Source organism: Nomascus leucogenys, chromosome 5, assembly GCF_006542625.1.
Source record: "Nomascus leucogenys isolate Asia chromosome 5, Asia_NLE_v1, whole genome shotgun sequence".
Taxonomy (NCBI): Eukaryota; Metazoa; Chordata; class Mammalia; order Primates; family Hylobatidae; genus Nomascus; species Nomascus leucogenys.
The window spans coordinates 75,759,348-75,778,298 of record NC_044385.1 but is presented as its reverse complement, the minus strand read 5'-3'; the positions used below and the strand labels follow the sequence as shown (position 1 = coordinate 75,778,298).

Genomic DNA, 18,951 nt, shown 5'->3' with positions numbered 1-18,951 from the left:
GAGTTCTCCGAGAGCTGTACGGTATTTTATAAAGGGACTGTAGTCTTTATAGCTGATAGGCTGGAGCAGCTCGTAGCAGTCCCTCTCCTGGCCTCAGTTTACTCACTGGTAACAAGAATCGGTTGGACCAGATGCCCTCTTAGGTCCCGTCTAACCTTGACGGCCTGCTTCCGACGCACCTCTGCCTCTTTCCAATACCAGGACCTGTGCCTCATCTCCTCCTTCCTTCTTACCTTTGTCCAGCTGCCACCTTCCCTATTCCCTGGCCTGCCTTAGGTGTTTTCAATCAGGAGGTGAGGGGCGGGGAGGGAGAGGCGCGTCTCCAGTAAAAACAAACTAGTCCCAGCTCCGCGGCCTTTCGTCCCAGGCAGCACCACCTGGGTGGTGCCCAGGGGCCAGACGCGCCCCAGAGTGGGTAGGGAGCCAAGTTTCTCGGTCGCTTTTCCGTCCTAGGTCTCTAGGGATGGTAGGCCGACCCACAGCCAAGCCATCTCGGGGAGCAGAGCAGGAGCCCGTGCCTCGCGCGTTCCTGGTTCCTCAGAGACAAAAGCCTGTAAGTCCCGGCAGCAGCCACCGGATTTCATGGGGACACTCCTGTGGCAGGGCCTCGGGGCGGGCCTCAGACGGCCAATCGGCTTCTAGAGAAGTCAGGTTCTAAGGCCCGAAGAGCAGGGTTTCGGCCAGGGCCGGGGCCGGGGCCGGGGCGGTGCGGGATGCTCAGCTGGGTAGCGTCCCGGGCGCGCGCTGCACCGGGTCACGTGAGGCGGCCGGGGCCACGTGACCCGGCGGGCCCCGCGCCGTGGCGCTCCTCCTCTTCGCTGCCGGTGGGCACCGCCGCTCGCTCGCACTTCTGCGCCCATCGGAGCTTCGGAGATCCCTGAGGTCCCGCGGGACGGCGCGGCAGCAGCTGACCTCGCAGGTAGCGTGTGGGCGCGGGGTCGAGCTCGCGGAGGCCTCTTCCCCCGCGGCCCTGCCCCTGCTTTGCTTCCCCGCAGGCCGGGCCGGGTGTGCCCCGTTACTCCTGCACCTCCCGCCTCCCTCGCTCGGGCTCCCGGGCAGTCCCCGCGGGCGCTGGCGTCCGGGGCGAGGGATGGGGTCCCCGGCCCGGCCCCGCCAGCATCTCAGCTAATGTGCCCTCCTGCGAGGAGGAGGAAAGGATGGGGAGAGGCGAGGGAAAGTTTTCCCTGCTCCCTCTCTTTTTTCAGGTGCACGGACTCGATTTTGCTCGTAGCTGAAGTCTGACTGCTGTGGGTGCCGTTTTACTGAGAGGAGACCTCCCCTCCAACTCTCCCTATTCTCTGTCCTTTCCAAGATCTTAGCATCTCTCCTGAGAGTAGTGCTGTCACAAACCGTATTCTTTATCGTTTCCCTTTCCGACACAGAATCCACAAAGGTAGGGATTCTGTTAGTGAGGACTTTTATCCAGGCGTGCGGTGAACTCTAAATAAGTGACGTTTCCCTTGTCTGCCTCTGGTAAAGTACCTACCTGCTCGGTTTATTTTAAGATGACTATCGAGCACGCTGTGTTCTGCTCGCATAAGTGGCCTTTTGTTTTTATTTATTTGCATGTAAGACACTTCCAAGCCATCTGCGGAACTCTCTGCAGCTGGGGATTACAATTTTATAAAGCAGTCTTGTAATAATGCTTTTAGAATACCAGATTCATGATCTTCCTTGCTTTTGCCCTATTCTTTTTTTGGGAGGATTAAAGCTCTTAGAGGACAAAAACTGAGTTTCTGAAACTGGTGTGTATTGTGGGCTAATAACATTAAAACGTCAAAGTATATAGTGCCGGAAGGAATGGAAAAATGATTGAATCCTGAGGGCAGTTTATAGGTGCTTTAAACTTTAGAGTACTCATTTCAAGTGAGCACTGGGTGAATTTCACCCGTTTAAACTGCTTTCAGGGTCGAGGATGTAGCTGTATATTTGGATTCTATTAATACAGCAGTTCATCTGTGGGATGGACTTTAATCCATTTAATCCATTGTGTGAATATCAGTCTATTTATTAATAGTCTAGACGGGTCCTTTTTCTTCTACCTGCTAGTCTATTTCTCTTGAAGAGGAAGCATACTCATCTTTAAAGAGACTTTTTGCAAGTGATTTTTTTAAGTGTGTGATCCAAATGATAAAGTTCTGTGAACTTCAGAAAACAAGTAGCCATAAAAACCCAAAACTGTCAAGCTTGTAGCTTTTAAAAAATTATTTGAAAATTTTAAAGAGTGCCCATATGCTGCAGCAAGAACTTGGCTCCACCTAATATATGGGAGCTGGGAAGTCTGAAACAGTACCCTCCTTTTCCTGGGAATCATTGTGGGGTAGATGAAACTGTGAAGGAAAGTGAAGACCTTTATTATGATGATGATATTCCTTCTGTGTGTACCACATTAAACAGTAAGTCATGCATAGGAAAGGAGGCTGGGGCCTCACAGAGTCTAGAATCTAGGCAGGGCATTCGGACACATTTCAAAATATTCTCTGATTTTACAAAAAGTTAAAAATGTTACATATTGGCCAGGCGCAGTGGCTTACATCTGTAATCCCAGCATTTTGGGAGATTGGGGCGACATATTACATGAGGCCAGGAGTTCGAGACCAGGTTGGCCAATATGGTGAAACCCCGTCTCTACTAAAAATTAGCCGGGCATGGTAGTGTGCGCCTATAGTCCCAGCTACTCAGGAGGCTGAGACACGAGAATTACCTGAACTGGGGAGGCGGAGGTTGCAGTGAGCCGAGATTGTGCCACTGCACTCCAGCCTGGGCGACACAGTGAGACTCCATCTCAAAAAAAAAAAAAAAAAAAGTACATGTTGTGTATGTGCTGAAGAATGCACAAGAGGGGTATGATGAGTGTTGTCTGAATTTAGCCAGAATAGACTTATAGAGGAGATCAGTTAATGAAATAATTATATAAATCAACTATGTGTTAGATCCGATTTAAAACACACACACACACACACACACAAAAGCACACCTCTTTCCTGCGGTAGAAGAGCTCACGGGAGACCAGATGGGTACCTTTAAAGACTTACAGTCTCCAGCTTTCTCTGGGCTCGGTCTTACCATCCTGCTAGGTTTCTCTGCTCACTGCTCTTTCCCATCCTCCTTGGTGACTACTTCAGACTTCTCCACCATTTTCCCCCCAGTTGCTCCACTCCACTTTTTTTTTTTTTGAGACAGGGTCTCACTATGTCGCCCAGGCTGGAGTACAGTGTGCCGTGTGATCATAGCTCACTGCAGCCTCAACCTCCCAGGCTCAAGTGATCCTCCCCACTCGCAAGTAGCTGGGACTGCAGGTGCGCACCACCACATTCGACTAATTTTTTTATTTTTTGTAGAGACAGGGTCTCCCTATGTTGCCCAGGCTGGTCTTGAACACCTATCCTCAAGCAGTCCTCCCGCCTTGGCCTCCCAAAATGTTGGGATTACAGGTGTGAGCAACCACACCCGGCCTCCACTCCACTTTTTATTGCTACCTCCCCTCTTACTCTTAGCAAAAAGCCTAACTCTTTCTTCATAGGGAAAAATAGGTTACCTCAGAAGAGAATGGTCTCCAAATGCCAATCAAAACCACGAGATACCACCTCCCATCCACTAGGATGGGTATAATACAAAAGACACACAGTAAATATTGGAGAAAGCACTGTTGTACATTGCTGGTGGGCATGTAAAATGGAGACTCAGCGGGGAGAGAGAATGAGAATGAGAGAATGAGTATGCCTCCAGCATCTGGATTCCTAACCTTTAAACTGGCTTTTATTCACATTCACCCTTTCCTCCTCCTCTTGTGGAAGAAGGAAAAGGAAGACTTGCTCCTTTCTACAGTTTCTCTTGCATTTATTTATTTATTTATTTAGAGACAGAGTTTTGCTTTTGTTGCCCAGGCTGGAGTGCAATGGTGTGATCTTGGCTCATTGCAACCTCCGTCTTCCGGGTTCAAGCAATTCTCCTGCCTCAGGCTTCTGAGTAGCTGCAATTACAGGCACCCACCACCATGCCCAGCTAATTTTTGTATTTTTAGTAGAGATGGGGTTTCACCATGTTGGCCAGGCTGGTCTCGAACTCCTGACATCAGATGATCCACCTGCCTCAGCCTCCCAAAGTGCGGGGATTACAGGCATGAGCCACCGCGCCCGGTGCTTCTGTTGCACTTCTGCTTCGGATCCCATTCCCTGCTACTTTCTTAAGGCCCTCATTGAGTTGTTATGTCCTCTCCTCTTTGATGTTTCTACTGGCTCCTTCCCATTAATTCAAACATGTTCAAGCCTCTAACAATGTTTACATTAAAAAGGTTAACAGAAAACGTCCTGCAACTCCATCACGTTCTGTGATTACTATGCAATTTCTCATTTTTCCTTCAGAGTGAAATTTCTTGAACAAGTTGTTTATACTCATGGTTTCCTTTTCTTCACGTTTCACATACACCTCAACCTGCTGCAACCTGGCCTCTTCTACCCACAACCTCAGTGAAACTGTTCTTGTTCAGGTCATTGATAATTCTCCTTGTTAAATCCAATGGAAGTTTCTCAACCCTTCCCTCGTTTGGCGTCTCAGCAGCATTCGACACTAGCATGCCTCTTGCCTGTGATGCTCAAGTCCCCAGATCTCTGTGACACTCTGCTCTCCTGGTTTTCCTTCTGGTCTACCTCTTCCTTCACAGTCCCTTCTAGGGGGTACTCCCTGTCCCTTTCTTGTTGGAGTTTCTTAGAGTTCTTCTTAAGATACTCTGCTCTCCTTATTCCGCTTGCTTTTTCCCTGGGTGATTTCATGCCAGATTTCCAAATCTCCAATCCAGACCTTTCTTGAGCTTCAGATTTCTAAATCTGTCTGTTGGGACTTGTCCACTTTAATATCCCACAGGTACCTGGCACAAAATGTCCACAGTAGGACTCATCACCCATGAGGCCTGCTGTGCTTTCTGCTGTAGTGACTGGCAGCACAGTTCTCTCTCACTCAAGCTCAGCATCTGCCTGTGATCTTCGGCTCTGCCTTTCTGCTTATCCAGTGCTCCTTGTCCCATTCAGCCAGTTGCAGAATCTTCTTGATTTTCCTTTTTGTTCAGTTTTCTCCACTTCCCAGATGTGGGCTTCAATCCCTTCTTTTCTGGCTTACCATAGCCATCTGGACTCCCTCTAAGCACTCCTTTGTCGTCTCATGTCTCTGTGGTCAGCCAAAGTAATCTTTCATAGACCTACATCTGTTTATGCCACTTTCCTGCTTAAGACCCTTCAGGGATTACCTGGTGCTCTTAGGATAAAGCCTGAGTTGTTTGGCTGCAGCCATGCTGACTTTCTTTCGGTTCCTCCACCTGGCATGAGTGCTCACTGTTGTAGGCGCCTGCTTCTCTTTAGGTAGCTGAAACACACTTCCCAATTCTGATGCCTCCACAGCATCTGACCCTCCCCATCAGAGACCAGCCACACTGTTGTGAGCATCTGTTTATGTGTCTAGATCCACCCCACTCCATGTAATTTCTGTTGGTGTTGGCCCTGTGTCCTGTTTACCTAAGAAAATTTATTGAATTAATAGTGTATGGTTCTGCCAGTCCATTGCTGGAATTTCAGTTTGGCTTTAGGTCATTGCAGGGTATAGTTGATACTTTTCATACAACTGGAGACTAATAGAGAAATCACTTTTGGGATATCCACATGAGAAAGATTCATGAAACCATATATAGATTTGAATTTGACCCCCCAATTCCAGCCTTGAATTCATTTGGAAAATAAAGTGAAGTATTATATTTTATCCATTTCTTTTTTCTTTTTCAGACAGGATCTTGCTCTCTTGCCCAGACTGGAATACAGTGCTGTGAACACGGCTCACTGCAGCCTTAACCCCCTGGACTCAGGTGATCCTCCCACCTCAGCCTCTTGAGTAGCTGGGACTAACTACAGGTGCACACCATTATGACTGGCTAATCTTTTTATTTTTAAGGAAACAGAGTCTCGCCATGTTGCCCAGGCTGGTCTTGAACTCCTGGGTTCAAGTGATCCTCCTGCCTTCGCCTCCCAAAATGCTAGGATTACAGGTGTGAGCCACTTCACCCAGCCATCTATCTATTTCTTTAAACTTTGACCCACATGACCCCTGTTTGTTTGGTGTAACAAAGAACAAACTTACAGATAAAACGTTATTTCTAATCATCGTTATTTCTTTTCTGGTTTCCTTTTGAAAACAACAGTATCCTATAAAAGCAATACTTTTATAAGATCTCAGTCAGCTTCACAACCCTAGATATGTTATTTTTTTCACTGCTAATGCTATTGCCACTTGGTTCGTTTTCTTTTTGAGCACGTGGCTCAGGTTGGAAGTGAGATGAGATGAAATGAATGAGATGAAAGCAGCCCCTTGGATGATGGGGCTAAAGAAATGCTTACAGAGGCCATTATTGCAAATTGTGCTTCAAGTCAAATAACTTGTTAGTGGTTGGGAAATGACAGTTGCAGGAACTTACATTTTCCTCTAAAATTAGTGATGAATTTGAACAAAACTTATGAAACAAAGAGTAGGCACAATCAGAATTCTAAAACACTAGTCATACTGTTCTTTAAATGAAGGTGGGGGTATTTTCACTCACCTGTACAGGTGGCTTCATCTTGAAGGATGACAAACTACTTTGGAGAAGGCTACATTCTCAGACTCCTTAGTCAAGCATTCAGGGCATTCTTCCTTTCCCTTTCTTTTTTTTTTTTTTTTTTTTTTTTTTGAGACGGAGCCTCGCTCTGTTGCCCAGGCTGGAGTGCAGTGGCGCCGTCTTGGCTCACTGCAAGCTTCACCTCCCGGGCTCACACCATTCTCCTGTCTCAGCCTCCAGAGTAGCTGGGTCTACAGGCACCCACCACCACGCTCGGCTAATTTTTTTGTATTTTTAGTAGAGACGGGATTTCGCCGTGTTAGCCAGGATGGTCTTGATCTCCTGACCTTGTGATCCACCCGCCTCAGCCTCCCAAAGTGCTGGGATTACAGGTGTTGTGAGCCACCACGCCCGGCCTCCCTTTCATTCTCGTAGTACTGTGTGTTTGCAGGAGAGAGAAGTGGATGACAGCTGGGGTAATAACAGTATTAGTGTCTCAGCACATCTTCGAAACTTTGCCTGTGATTTGCAGCCCTTATACCACAGAGTGGGTGAAATGGTTTTAAGTTTTATTTTTATTTAAAAATGTTTGAGGCTGATTCTTAGAGGCTTATCTGGACGTGGGAAATACATTTGGTATCTCAGTGAGACTGAGCATTTGCTCAGTCTCAAAAAGCCCATCAGAATTATATGTAAGAAATTGGTATGAGTAACATTTGGCTGTTTGTACCTTGAGAGGGTTTTTGAATTGCTTTTGCTGTAGCATAGATGGAAGACATAAGTTGTAATGTTATATACCAAAAAGTTTACCCCAAACCCTAGAGCTCTCTTATTTGAATGTTTTTCTAGAATTAAATGAATTCAGAAATAAAGATGGTCATACCCTTCAATCTTTTGTGCTCAAATGGGAATGTTTAATGGTAAAAAAGGAAGAAGGCTATGAAGAACACTTATTCTTCTAGGAAACTGGATGATCTTCACTGAGGAAAGGCTTAATTTTATCCTCTGTTAGAATATGGAGAATTTGGTTTCTGGAATTTCGTGTAATTGTTTTCTGTTATATACAATTTTTATATAGTTGTCACTAGTTTGCACATCATTATTTCCCATTTGACACATTAACATGTATCACATGGACCATATACTTGCATGGTACATTCATTTCCTTAATTATTCCAGTTGTATTTGCATTCTAGTTTTCCACTGACTTAGGATCTGACTTTCCGTTAGACCTTCAGTTCCTCAGAGGCAGGGACCATGATTGTATTGTTCTTTATGATGTCCCTGGCATTCTTGGTATCTGGGGTCATTGCAGAAGAAGAATTAATGTATGCTATTAAAGTCAGCTCTCTCTTTCCATGGATTCCACATCTGTGGATTCAACCAACCTCAAATTGCAAATATAAAAAATTGCATTTGTACTGAACATGTAGAGTATTTTTTTCTTGTCATTATTCCCCAAGCAATAAGCATAACAACTATATACCAAGCATTTACATTGTATTAGGTATTATAAGTAATCTGGAGATCATTTAAAGTATTTGGGAGGATGTGTGTAGGTTATGTGCAAATACTATGCCATTTTCTATCAGGGACTTGAGCATCTGTGGATTTTAGTATCTGCAGGAGGTCCTGGAACCAGTCCCCCACGGATACTGAGGGACAACTGGATTTTGTTCACATTAGCATACAGTAGTGCTTTTTTCCAAGGCCCCTTAGATTTTATCAATAGCTCATTAACTATAAATAAATTTTTTTCGTAAGACAGCTTAGTAACTTAAACTGATAAGTAAAATCATCACCCATTGAGTTTGCAAAAATAGAGAAACCTCTATTAGGAATTTTCAGTGTATGTGTAAATGCTTTAATTCAAAGTTTTTGCAATTAAAAATATCATTTTGCATATTAGAAATTGCTGTTTTGAGTAGTTTAAAGCTTGCAGTAGCTTGTATGCTGAAGAATGTTTAGGCTACTTAAAATGATTGTTCCAACATTCAGAGCCCTTCTAGTTTCCTCTGGCTATCAGCTTCCATAGTAAAGAATGACACAAACTCATTTCATGCTTCTAAAATGGCACCAGAAGCGCAGAATCTTGGTGCTAGCCAATGCTGAAGGATTGCTTACTCTTTTCCCACTCTTTTCCTTAGCTCTAAGGTCAAATAGAAGCCAGATCTAAAGGTAGAATACCCTACTGGTGGCATTTAAAAGCCAGTACATACAGCAATTTAAACTATACCAAACAAATACATTCTGGTTAGTTGAGGTCTGTGTGGAAGCCATGTGCCTACAGATCAACCCTAAATTTCCAGTGTTGTTTAATATTGAGACCATTATGTCATCAAAACCAGTTTTCCTGTACCATTTCTCTCCATTTCCTGTTGTTTTTAAAATCTCCATAAGCATGTTCAAATATGTTTTTGCTAGGTCAGTAAAATAAACTAAAATAAAATTAACCTTTCCTTAATATTTGTTCCTTGGGGAAAGTAAAATAAATGTGCTCTTAGAGGAATTAAAAGATTAGTTGCTACATTACTCCTTCAGCCTTCCAGTTCTAAATGTAGATTTCTAAAATTGGAAGGCCTGTGTTTGTCCTGACTGAATTTGCTTTCAGAGTATAAAGTAAAATAACCTTTTCTTCCTCATGCCACAGGTTCTCTGAGGGACAGTGCCAATAGCTAGGATAAGCCATCCCAGGGAATGGTATATTGATCTGTAGGACTAATGGACGTAGGATAAGTGCAGTGGGGATACAGGATGTATTTTCAAGTGCCGGAGAAAATACGAAGAGCCAAGTGGGTTGGCATATTATCTTTAGGGACGTTACACTCTTTCTACCTCTGCTTGCATTTTTGCATTCCTCTTTTCTTTCTTTGCACCCTTGTTTTATCTCTATACTGTAAAAAAAAAAAAGTCATTGATTCACCTAATAATAACACATAAAGAGTGGTAATTCAGGCTGCAACACATTAATATTGTTTTTCAGAAAGTATTTCCTAAATAAAATATGGAAGGCTTGCAAAAAAATTGCTATCTTAGTGAGGTACTTCAGAAGTAACTATTTAAAGATGACTGACATTCTAATTACAGCTCATCATTTTTATAATTATCAATCAAGCCCTGGAAGGACCTGTCATCTTAGCAATTTGTTTGGTCTGGTTTAAATTGCCGTATGCACTGGAAAGTTCTAAGAAGGCTATATTTCTTTTATAAATGCTCCGTTGAGAATTTCCCTAATCTGAACTTGTATTCTCAAGACATGATTAAAACAGTATGATTTTACTTTTCCAAACACATTTTTTAGGACTGAAACCTTTCTATATTTAATTTTAGAAATGTGTCTTTGAGTTTGTTAATGCAGGCTTGATAAAAGCCCACAGGATGATTATCTGATTTTTAAAAATTGGGGTAAAATATATATAGTGTAAAATTTACCATTTTAACGATTTTTAAGTATACATTTTAGTGACATTAGGTACATTCACGTTGTTGTACAACCATCACCACCATCCATCTCTAGACTACTTAAAAAAAAATTTCAACTTTTTTTTTTTTTGTTTTGAGATGCCTGTTGTCCAGGCTGGAGTGCAGTGGCGCGATCTTGGCTCACTGCAAGCTCTGCCTCCTGGGTTCACGCCATTCTCCTGCCTCAGCCTCCCAAGTAGCTGGGACTACCAGTGTCCGCCACCACGCCCAGCTAATTTTTTTGTATTTTTAGTAGAGACGGGATTTCACCGTGTTAGCCAGGATGGTATTGATCTCCTGACCTTCTGATCCACCCGTATCGGCCTCCCAAAATGCTGAGATTACAGGCGTGAGCCACTGCACCTGACCTAATTTCAACTTTTATTTTAGATTCAGGGAGTACATATGCAGGTTTGTTACATGGGTATAGAGTGTGATGCTGAGCTTTGGAGTACGAATGATTCCATCACCCAGGTATTGAGCATAGTATCCAATAGGTAGTTTTTAGCCTGTGTATCTCCCTCCCTGCCCCTCTAGTAGTCTCCAGTGTCTGTTGTTCCCATCTTTATATCCACGTGTACCCCATATGTAGTTCCCAGTTCTAAGTGACAACATGTGGTATTTGGTTTTCTGTTCCTGTGTTAATTCACGTAGGATAATGGCCTCTAGTTGCATCCATGATCTTTTTCTTTTTTATGGCCATGTAATATTCCATGGTGTATATGTACCACACTTTCTTTTTCCAATCCACTGTCGATGGGCACCTAGGTTGATTCTGTGTCTTTGCTATTGTGAATAGTGCTGTGATGAACATACAAGTGCATGTTTTTTTTTTTTAGAACAATTTATTTTCCCTTGGATATATACCCAGTCTTGGGATTTCTGGACCGAATGGTAGTTCTGTTTTAAGTTCTTTGAGAAATCTCCAAACTACTTTCCACAGTGGCTGAACTAATTTACATTCCCACCAACAGTGTATGGTGTTTCCTCTGCTGTACAGCCTCGCCAACATCTTTTGTTTTTGACTTTTTAATAATGGCCATTCTGACTGGTGTGAGATAGTATCTCATTGTGGTTTTGATTTGGATTTCTCTGATGATTAGTGATGTTGAATATTTTTTCGTATATTTGTTGCCTAGAACTTTTGCCTCACCCCAAAGTGAAACTCTGTACCCATTAAACAATAACTCCCCATTCCTACCTCCCCCCAGCTCCTAGCACCCACAATTCTACTTTGTCTCCATGAATTTGACTGTTCTAGGTACCTCATGTAAGTGGAATCATAGAATATTTGTCTAACTTACTAGCATAATGTCTTCAGGGTTTATCCCTGTGGTTGTATGTATCAGAATTTCCTCCTGAGGGTGAATAATATTCTGTCATATGTGTAGACCACATTTTGTTTATCCATTCATCTGTTCATGGATATTTGGATTATTTTCACATTTTGGCTATTGTGAATAATGCTGCTTTGACCGTTGGTATACAACTATCTGTTCAAGACTCTGCTTTCAGTTCTTTGGGGTGTGTGCTAGAAATGGAGTTTATCTAGATAATATAATTCTAATGTTTATTTTTTTTTTTTTTGAGGAATCACCATCTGGTTTTCTATAGCAGCTGTATCATCTTACATTTCTACCATCTACATTTAATTTTATAATAATTCATTTTTCCAGATTTTGCCTGAAACATTCTGCCACTCTAGGTTATGAATCTAAAGCAAGAGTGCATCTTAAAACCTCTAACAGCCTAGGGGTAAAACATAATTCAAATAATTGAACTTTTATTTTCATTGGAAATATTTGTTAATTTTATTGGTCACAAAGTGTTTGTTATAGAAATTTGGGACTGGCTGAGCATGGTGGCCTCCCAGCACTTTGGGAGGCTGAGGTGGGCAAATCACCTGAGGTCAGGAGTTTGAGAGCAGCCTGGCCAATATGGTGAAACCCCGTCTCTATTAAATATACAAAAATTAGCTGGGTGTGGTGGCGCACACCTGTAATCCCAGCTACTCAGGAGGCTGAGGCACAAGAATTGCTTGAACTGGGGAGGTGGAGGTTGCTGTAAACCAAGATGGTGCCAGTGTACTCCAGACTGGGCAAAAGAGCGAGACTCTGTCTCCCCCACCCCCGCAAAAAAGAAATTTGGGACTATATTTAAAAAATACAAAGAAGGCCAGGTGTGGTGGCTCACGCCTGTAATCCCAGCACTTTGGGAGGCCAAGGTGGGTGGATCACTTGAGGTCGGGAGTTTGAGACCAGCCTGGCCAACATGGTGAAACCCTGTCTCTACTAAAAATACAAAGATTAGCTAGGCATGGTGGTACACACCTGCAATCCCAGCTACTCGGGAGGCTGAGGCACAAGAATTGCTTGAACTGATGAGGGGGAGTTTGCAGTGAGCCAAGATGGTGCCAGTGTACTCCAGACTGGACAACAGAGCGAGACTCTGTCTCAAAAAAAAAAAAAAGAAGAAATTTGGGACTATATTTTAAAAATACAAAGAAGGCCAGGTGCGGTGGCTCACGCCTATAATCCCAGCACTTTGGGAGGCCGAGGTAGGTGGATCACTTGAGGTCGGGAGTTTGAGACCAGCCTGGCCAACATGGTGAAACCCCATCTCTACTAAAAAAATACGAAATTAGCCGGGCGTAATGGTGGGTGCCTGTAATCCCAGCTACTTGGGAGGCTGAGGCAGGAGAATTGCTTGAACCCAGGAGGCAGAGATTGCAGTAAGCCAAGATCGTGCCACTGCACTCCAGCTTGGGCAACAAGAGCGAAACTCCATCTCAAAAAAAAAACAACAAAAAAAAAAGATGAGGAAGTGTATCTAATTTCTAAGGGGGAAGTGAGGTAGGAGACTGATAGGACTTGTTTTCTGGCCACAACCCTGCTGATGGAAAAAAAAAACAAAAAACAAAGAAGTGGAGATAGCAGGCCAAAAAAAATAGAATAAAAATACAAAGAAAGAAAATGATGCTACTTGTAATCTCTCCATTGAGATATATTTTGGCGTATACATTTCTGTATATATTATACTTTAGAAAAATTGGAATCATACAGTACATATTGTTTTATAACATAGCTAAGCTTACTAAGTCTTACAGGGTACATTTATTTTTGTGGTTTTGTTTTGAATTTGGGATATGCACATAGTTTAGCTGTATGACGTGTTTGTGTGGCAGCTTCTGTTGGGTTGCTTCTTTGGGGGTGCTTATAATTTGGACAAAGCGTAGTACCATGGGAAGGAAGAGAGTTGGGCTACCTTGCTCAGGGTACTTACCAAGGTGCGTGACTGTCAGGGAAGGCCTGGGCCGAATAGGCCAGTTGAAGGTTCTTCCCATTAGCAGTGCCTCCTTCATACAGGAATAGAACATAAATAGTATCACTTCATATCTTCCTATTTGAAGCATCAAAATTCTTGTGCAACCCTCTGGAGTGATTATTATTATTATTTTGAGACAGAGTCTCACTCTATCGCCCAGGCTAGAGTACAGTTGCACAGTCTTGGCTTACTGCAACCTCTGCCTCCTGGGCTCAGATGATCCTCCCACCTCAGCCTCCTGAGTAGCTGAGATTACAGGCATCTGCCACCATACCCGGGGTAATTTTTGTATTTTTGGTGGAGACAGGTTTTGCCATGTTGGCCAGCCTGGTCTCAAACTCCTGACCTCAACTGATCTGCCTGCCTCAGCCTCCCAAAAGTGCTGGGATTACAGGTGTGAGCCTCCGTGCCCAGCCTGGAATGATTATTTAAATGAAATTTAGTTGAACTACATTTATATTCCTTTGAAATGAAATCCATAGTTAGAACAAGTCTGTTAATACTTTTCTTTCATGTTTAGGCAAATTTAGTAGATGTCATGATATCAGAGCTGTCCTAACTAATGTTGCTGTTCCTTGCAATGGATCCTGCATTTTTTTTTTTCCTGAGACGGAGTCTTGTTCTGTCGCCCAGGCTGGAGTGCAGTGGCACGATCTGCTCACTGCAAGCTGTGCCTCCTGGGTTCACGCCATTCTCCTGCCTCAGCCTCCTGAGTAGCTGGGACTACAGGCATCCGCCACCATGCCCGGCTAATTTTTTTTTTTTGTATTTTTAGTAGAGACGGGGTTTCACCGTGTTAGCCAGGCTGGTCTCGATCTCCTGGCCTCATGATCCGCCTGCCTCAGCCTCCCAAAGTGCTGGGATTACAGGCGTGAGCCACCGCGCCCGGCCGATCCTGTATTTTTGAGTCATTGTTAACCGCACAGTTCTTAAGTCTGATGTAGATTTTATCACAGATGAAATACTGATTAATTTTTAATGATTGCACCAGCTTTAGTTTATTGGATTGATAGTGTGTACACATTAATTCCTCTTAAGGTTGATGTAGTTATGATCCTTAATGTGGTTTTCTTAATAGTAGCAAAAGGTGCCACTGCCCCCAGGAAAATGGAATAATTAAAGACCTCACCACAATAGTCAAATTATAATGAGGATGGTGGTAATTCTGAGTAAATTAGAAAGTTTTGGTGGTATTTACCGTTACACTCTGCTGCCTTAGGAGGGAAATGCCACATGCCCAAGTTAAGGACCCTGTCCTGTTGTTCTGCCTGGCACATAGCCCCACAAAACCTCTCAGGGAACCTTGTCTGAATTCCAAGGATGCCAGTTCATGTCCTCAGCTGCCCAGGTTGAGAATGGTCTAATGAAGACACACTTTGTGCCTTAGCAGTCTCCAGCCCAAGGATGCACCTCGTATGTTGTAAGCTCCGAGGACAGAGGTCACATGTGTTCTCTAGGCCTGCCTCTCAATGGTTGATGCAAAAGTGCAGGAATAAATGACATTCATGAGGTTTAACCAGGCAAATCTAGGCAGAAGCATCTTGCGGAATGCTTTTTATTGGGAGAGTGGATACTTCTTTTTTTTTTGAGATGGAGTTTCACTCTTGTTGCCCAGGCTGGAGTGCAATGGTGCAATCTCGGCTCACTGCAACCTCCACCTCCCAGGTTCAAGCGATTCTCCTGCCTCAGCCTCTTGAGTAGCTGGGATTACAGGCATGTGCCACCATGCTTGGTTAATTTTGTACTTTTAGTAGAGACAAGGTTTCTCCATGTTGGTGAGGCTGGTTTCGAGCTCCCCACCTCAGGTGATCCGCCCCCCTCGGCCTCTCAAAGTGCTGGGATTACAGATGTGAGCTACCGTGCCCAGCCTGGATACTTTTTATATTGGAAACAGTTTAAAGACAGATGCTGCTGTACATTCACAAGGCAAGATAAAGTCAGAAAGAAGTGATGTTGAGGAAGTTCAGCCATTCAAGGGCCAGGACTGATATTCTCCACAAGAAAAATTAGAGGGGTCTGCCGTGTGACCTTGGCGAGTCATTTCACCTTTGAGCCGCAGTCCTCATCTGTCAGAAATGGTTTACAGTCTCCTCCTCACAAGAGTATTACGAAGATTAAATGAAATAATGTATGGAAGCTACCTAATTAACAGTGTCTACGACAAGGCAGGTTCAGGATAGTTATTTGTTTCTTCTTTCCTGCTCTTAGCTTTGCTTGATTGTCTTGCTAGGGATAATTACTTGCTTGGCCAATATTACTGCCTCTGTTGTTCTTATCTGTTCAAGAAATCCCCCTGCTTCTTCATTGTATCTTGAACATAAAATCACAAATTTCTAGGTTTGGGGGAAACCCAGGCTCAAAACAACAAACAGCTGTCATACTGACTGATTTTAAAAGCAAACCTGGGACACAGTCCTCAGCACTCTGTTGTTTCCACTCTACCAAGCCTGTTGGGGATGCCTTTTTCTTTTATGATGGGTGTGGACATGTAAGATACATGACCTGTTTCTTGAATTGACTCTTAAATGACAAGTCTTTGGAGAAATACCTTGTAAAATAAAGCTTCATGTAATTTAGCAATGGGTGAAGTCAGTGCGCATAATAATGCCCTATCATTATGAAGGTTAGCCTGATCTTGCAGTAGATTACCAAACCCTTAGGGCAGAGTTGCCCATATTTGTTTAATGATTTTAGAATAATTGTGCTGCTGTCAGGAAGTTGTGTGGTTTTGAATGTCTTACCTTTTGTGTTGTAATTTTAAAGGTGGTGAGTCATATTTTTGGCTAATTCTGTATCATGTAAAATTAAGCATTTTGAAGACTAACTCGATATGGTTCATAATTCCAGGAAAACCTGCTTCTGGATTTTCTTGAAATTTACTTAGCTGCTTGTATGGCTTTATATGGCTTGACTTCTTATGACTCCTTTCTCTATCTGTTTTGTAAGAGGCACAAGAGGTCGTTTGAGGGGCATCTTGTTTCTTTTTGTTTATTTTATTAATCTTTTTGAGACAGGGTCTCCCTCTGTTACCCAAGCTAGAGTGCAACGTTGTGATCTCAGCTCAACTGCAGCCTTGACTTCCTGGGCTCAAGCAATCCTCTCACCTCAGCCTCCTGAGTAACTGGGACTGCAGGCATGCGCCACCATGCCTGGCTAATAATTTTTCTTTTTCTTATTCATTTTTCTTTCTTTATTTTTTCTTTTTTTTTGAGACAGGGTCTCTCACTCTGTCACCCAGATTGGAGTGCAGTGGTGCAATCTCAGCTCACCATAACCTCTGCCTCCCGGGCTCAAGTAATTCTCCTGCCTCAGCCTCCCAAGTAGCTGGGACTACAGGCATGTGCCACTACCGCCAGGCTAATTTTTTTTGTATTTTCAGTAAAGATGGGGTTTCACCAGGTTGGCCAGGCTGGTCACAAACTCTTGACCTCAAGTGATCTACCCACCTTGGCCTCCCAAAGTGCTGGGATTACAGGCGTGAGCTACTGCGCCTGGCCTTTTTTTTTTTTTTTTTTTTTGTATTTTTTGTAGAAATGGGGTTTCGCCATGTTGCCCATGCTGGGCTCAAGCAATCCTTCCGGCTTGGGCTTCCAAAGTGCTAGGATTACAGGCGTGAGCTACTGCGCCCAGCCTTTATTTTTAAACTTTTAAAAGCATTTAAGATCATCTTACCATACAAAGAATACTTATAAATCAAGAACAAGAAAAAGAACAATGATCCAGTAGAAAAAAATTGGCACTTTGCACAAAAGGCTGACAGTGGGCTCTTAAAACATGAGTGAGAGGTGTAGAGTTCAGACTCAGGCTTCAGGTTGCCTGGGTGCAGATCCCAACTCTGCCACTTACAAGTTTGAGCAGATTCTTAAAATCTCTTTTTCTCCATTTCCTTATTGGTAAAGTGAGGATTAAATGAATGAATACATATAAAATTTCTAAAAATAGTGCTTGGCACATAGTGCCCAGTAAGTTAGTTGTTATTGTTGCAATTATTCTGATCATTATTTTTTATTTTCGAGACAGAGTCTCACTCTGTCGCCAGGCTGGAGTTCAGTGGCACAATCTCGGTTCACTGCAACCTCCACCTCCCGGGTTCAAGTGATTCTCCTGCCTCAGCCTCCTGAGTAGCTGGGACTACAGGTGCACACCACCATGCCCAGCTAATTTTTGTATTTTTAGTAGAGATAGGGTTTCACCATGTTGGTCAGGCTGGTCTCGATCTCTTGACCTCGTGATCTGCCTGCCTTGGCCTCCCAAATTGCTAGGATTACAGGTGTGAGCCACCCCGCCTGGCCTCATTATTTTTTTAAGTGACATTCAACTCCGTTCATCACAGGGAAATGCCAGTTTAAACAAAACTGAGATACCACAAGAGTACGCTGTGTGGGAACGGTGTGTATAAACAGGCGCCATCCTACATCCATGGTGATTTTATATATGGCCACTACTTCATTAGAAGATTATTTGAAGTATTAATAGCTAGTAACAGTAAAATAGCTATTAGACTTTGACCTAGCAATTTTCATTTTTAGGAATTTATTTTAGAAATTTCTGTATAAAACAAGACATGTCAATGAAATAATATGCAGGCAACAATTGCAGTATTGTTCTAGCAAAAGACTGGAATTGACTTAAATGTCTCTCAGTAGAAAACAAGGTAAATTGCTAAATTGATGTAATGGAATGCTATAGTACCATTGAAAAGCAGGTTTATGTGTGCTAATATAGAATGATTTCCCCGATGTACTGTTAAGTAGGGAAAAAAAAACTTCCATTTGTGCTTTTGTTTTTAAAGATACACATACACCCATGCATACATGTAGTGCTTCCATGAGTATACACTATTTCCAGAAGGAATTACAGATCACTGGGAACAGTGGTGGCCTTTGAGGAGAGGGTCAGGGAGGGATGGTAAGGAGACTTTCTTTCGTATCCCCTTTTGTCCATTTGAAACAAAAGTTTTTTTCCCATTTTCATATATTACTCCCCCCTCAAATCTTTTACTTGTCCTCACCAATACCTCCCCCTCCACCTGCACACACATTTGTCAAGACATTCAAATGTTATTCCAGTAGTCTGGCTGTGCAGTGACAATGAATAGCCTGATATGACGGCATTTAATCCTCATTGAATTTGTGGTATGATACCTGGGGCTGAAGCTGATCCTTGTCATCCGAGTTGGTGCTGGTGGGAAGAATATCTCTGGCGGGTGGGGACAAGGCTTTGGCTAAGCATGCTTCAGCCGCAGGTGCCCTCTGTGTGTGCTGTTGGAGGTGCTGGAGCCAGAACTTGGTCTTGACCTGCTGCTTTGGCTGTTTTTAGAGGTCTAAGAAGAGGGTGAGTTGGAAGCACATGTGGAACAGATAAGGACTGGCTAGGAAGTGGGCAAGACAAACAGCTAGTTCTCACACGTTATTCTCCTCTTGTAGGAAAGGCCAAGGTTTGGAGGTGGAGGAGGGATTGCACACATGGCTGGGGGAAAGTGAATGATCCATGTAACCAAATGTAGTTCATTTATTCTAGAATCAGCTTTTGTTAGTATTTATTAACAGGTCTTTTTTTTTTTAAAGTTAGCTCAGTGGCTATTTAAT

At 43.2% G+C, this 18,951-nt stretch overlaps 1 long non-coding RNA gene across 1 annotated transcript; it reads left to right on the top strand.

The window, feature by feature from the left end:
* The first annotated feature begins 789 nt into the window (after nucleotides 1-789).
* Nucleotides 790-18,864, top strand: LOC115835191. Its single transcript, XR_004030171.1, has 3 exons — nucleotides 790-919; nucleotides 5,772-5,851; nucleotides 18,790-18,864. It is a non-coding gene; the product is annotated as an uncharacterized LOC115835191 (long non-coding RNA).
* The last annotated feature ends 87 nt before the right edge of the window (nucleotides 18,865-18,951 follow it).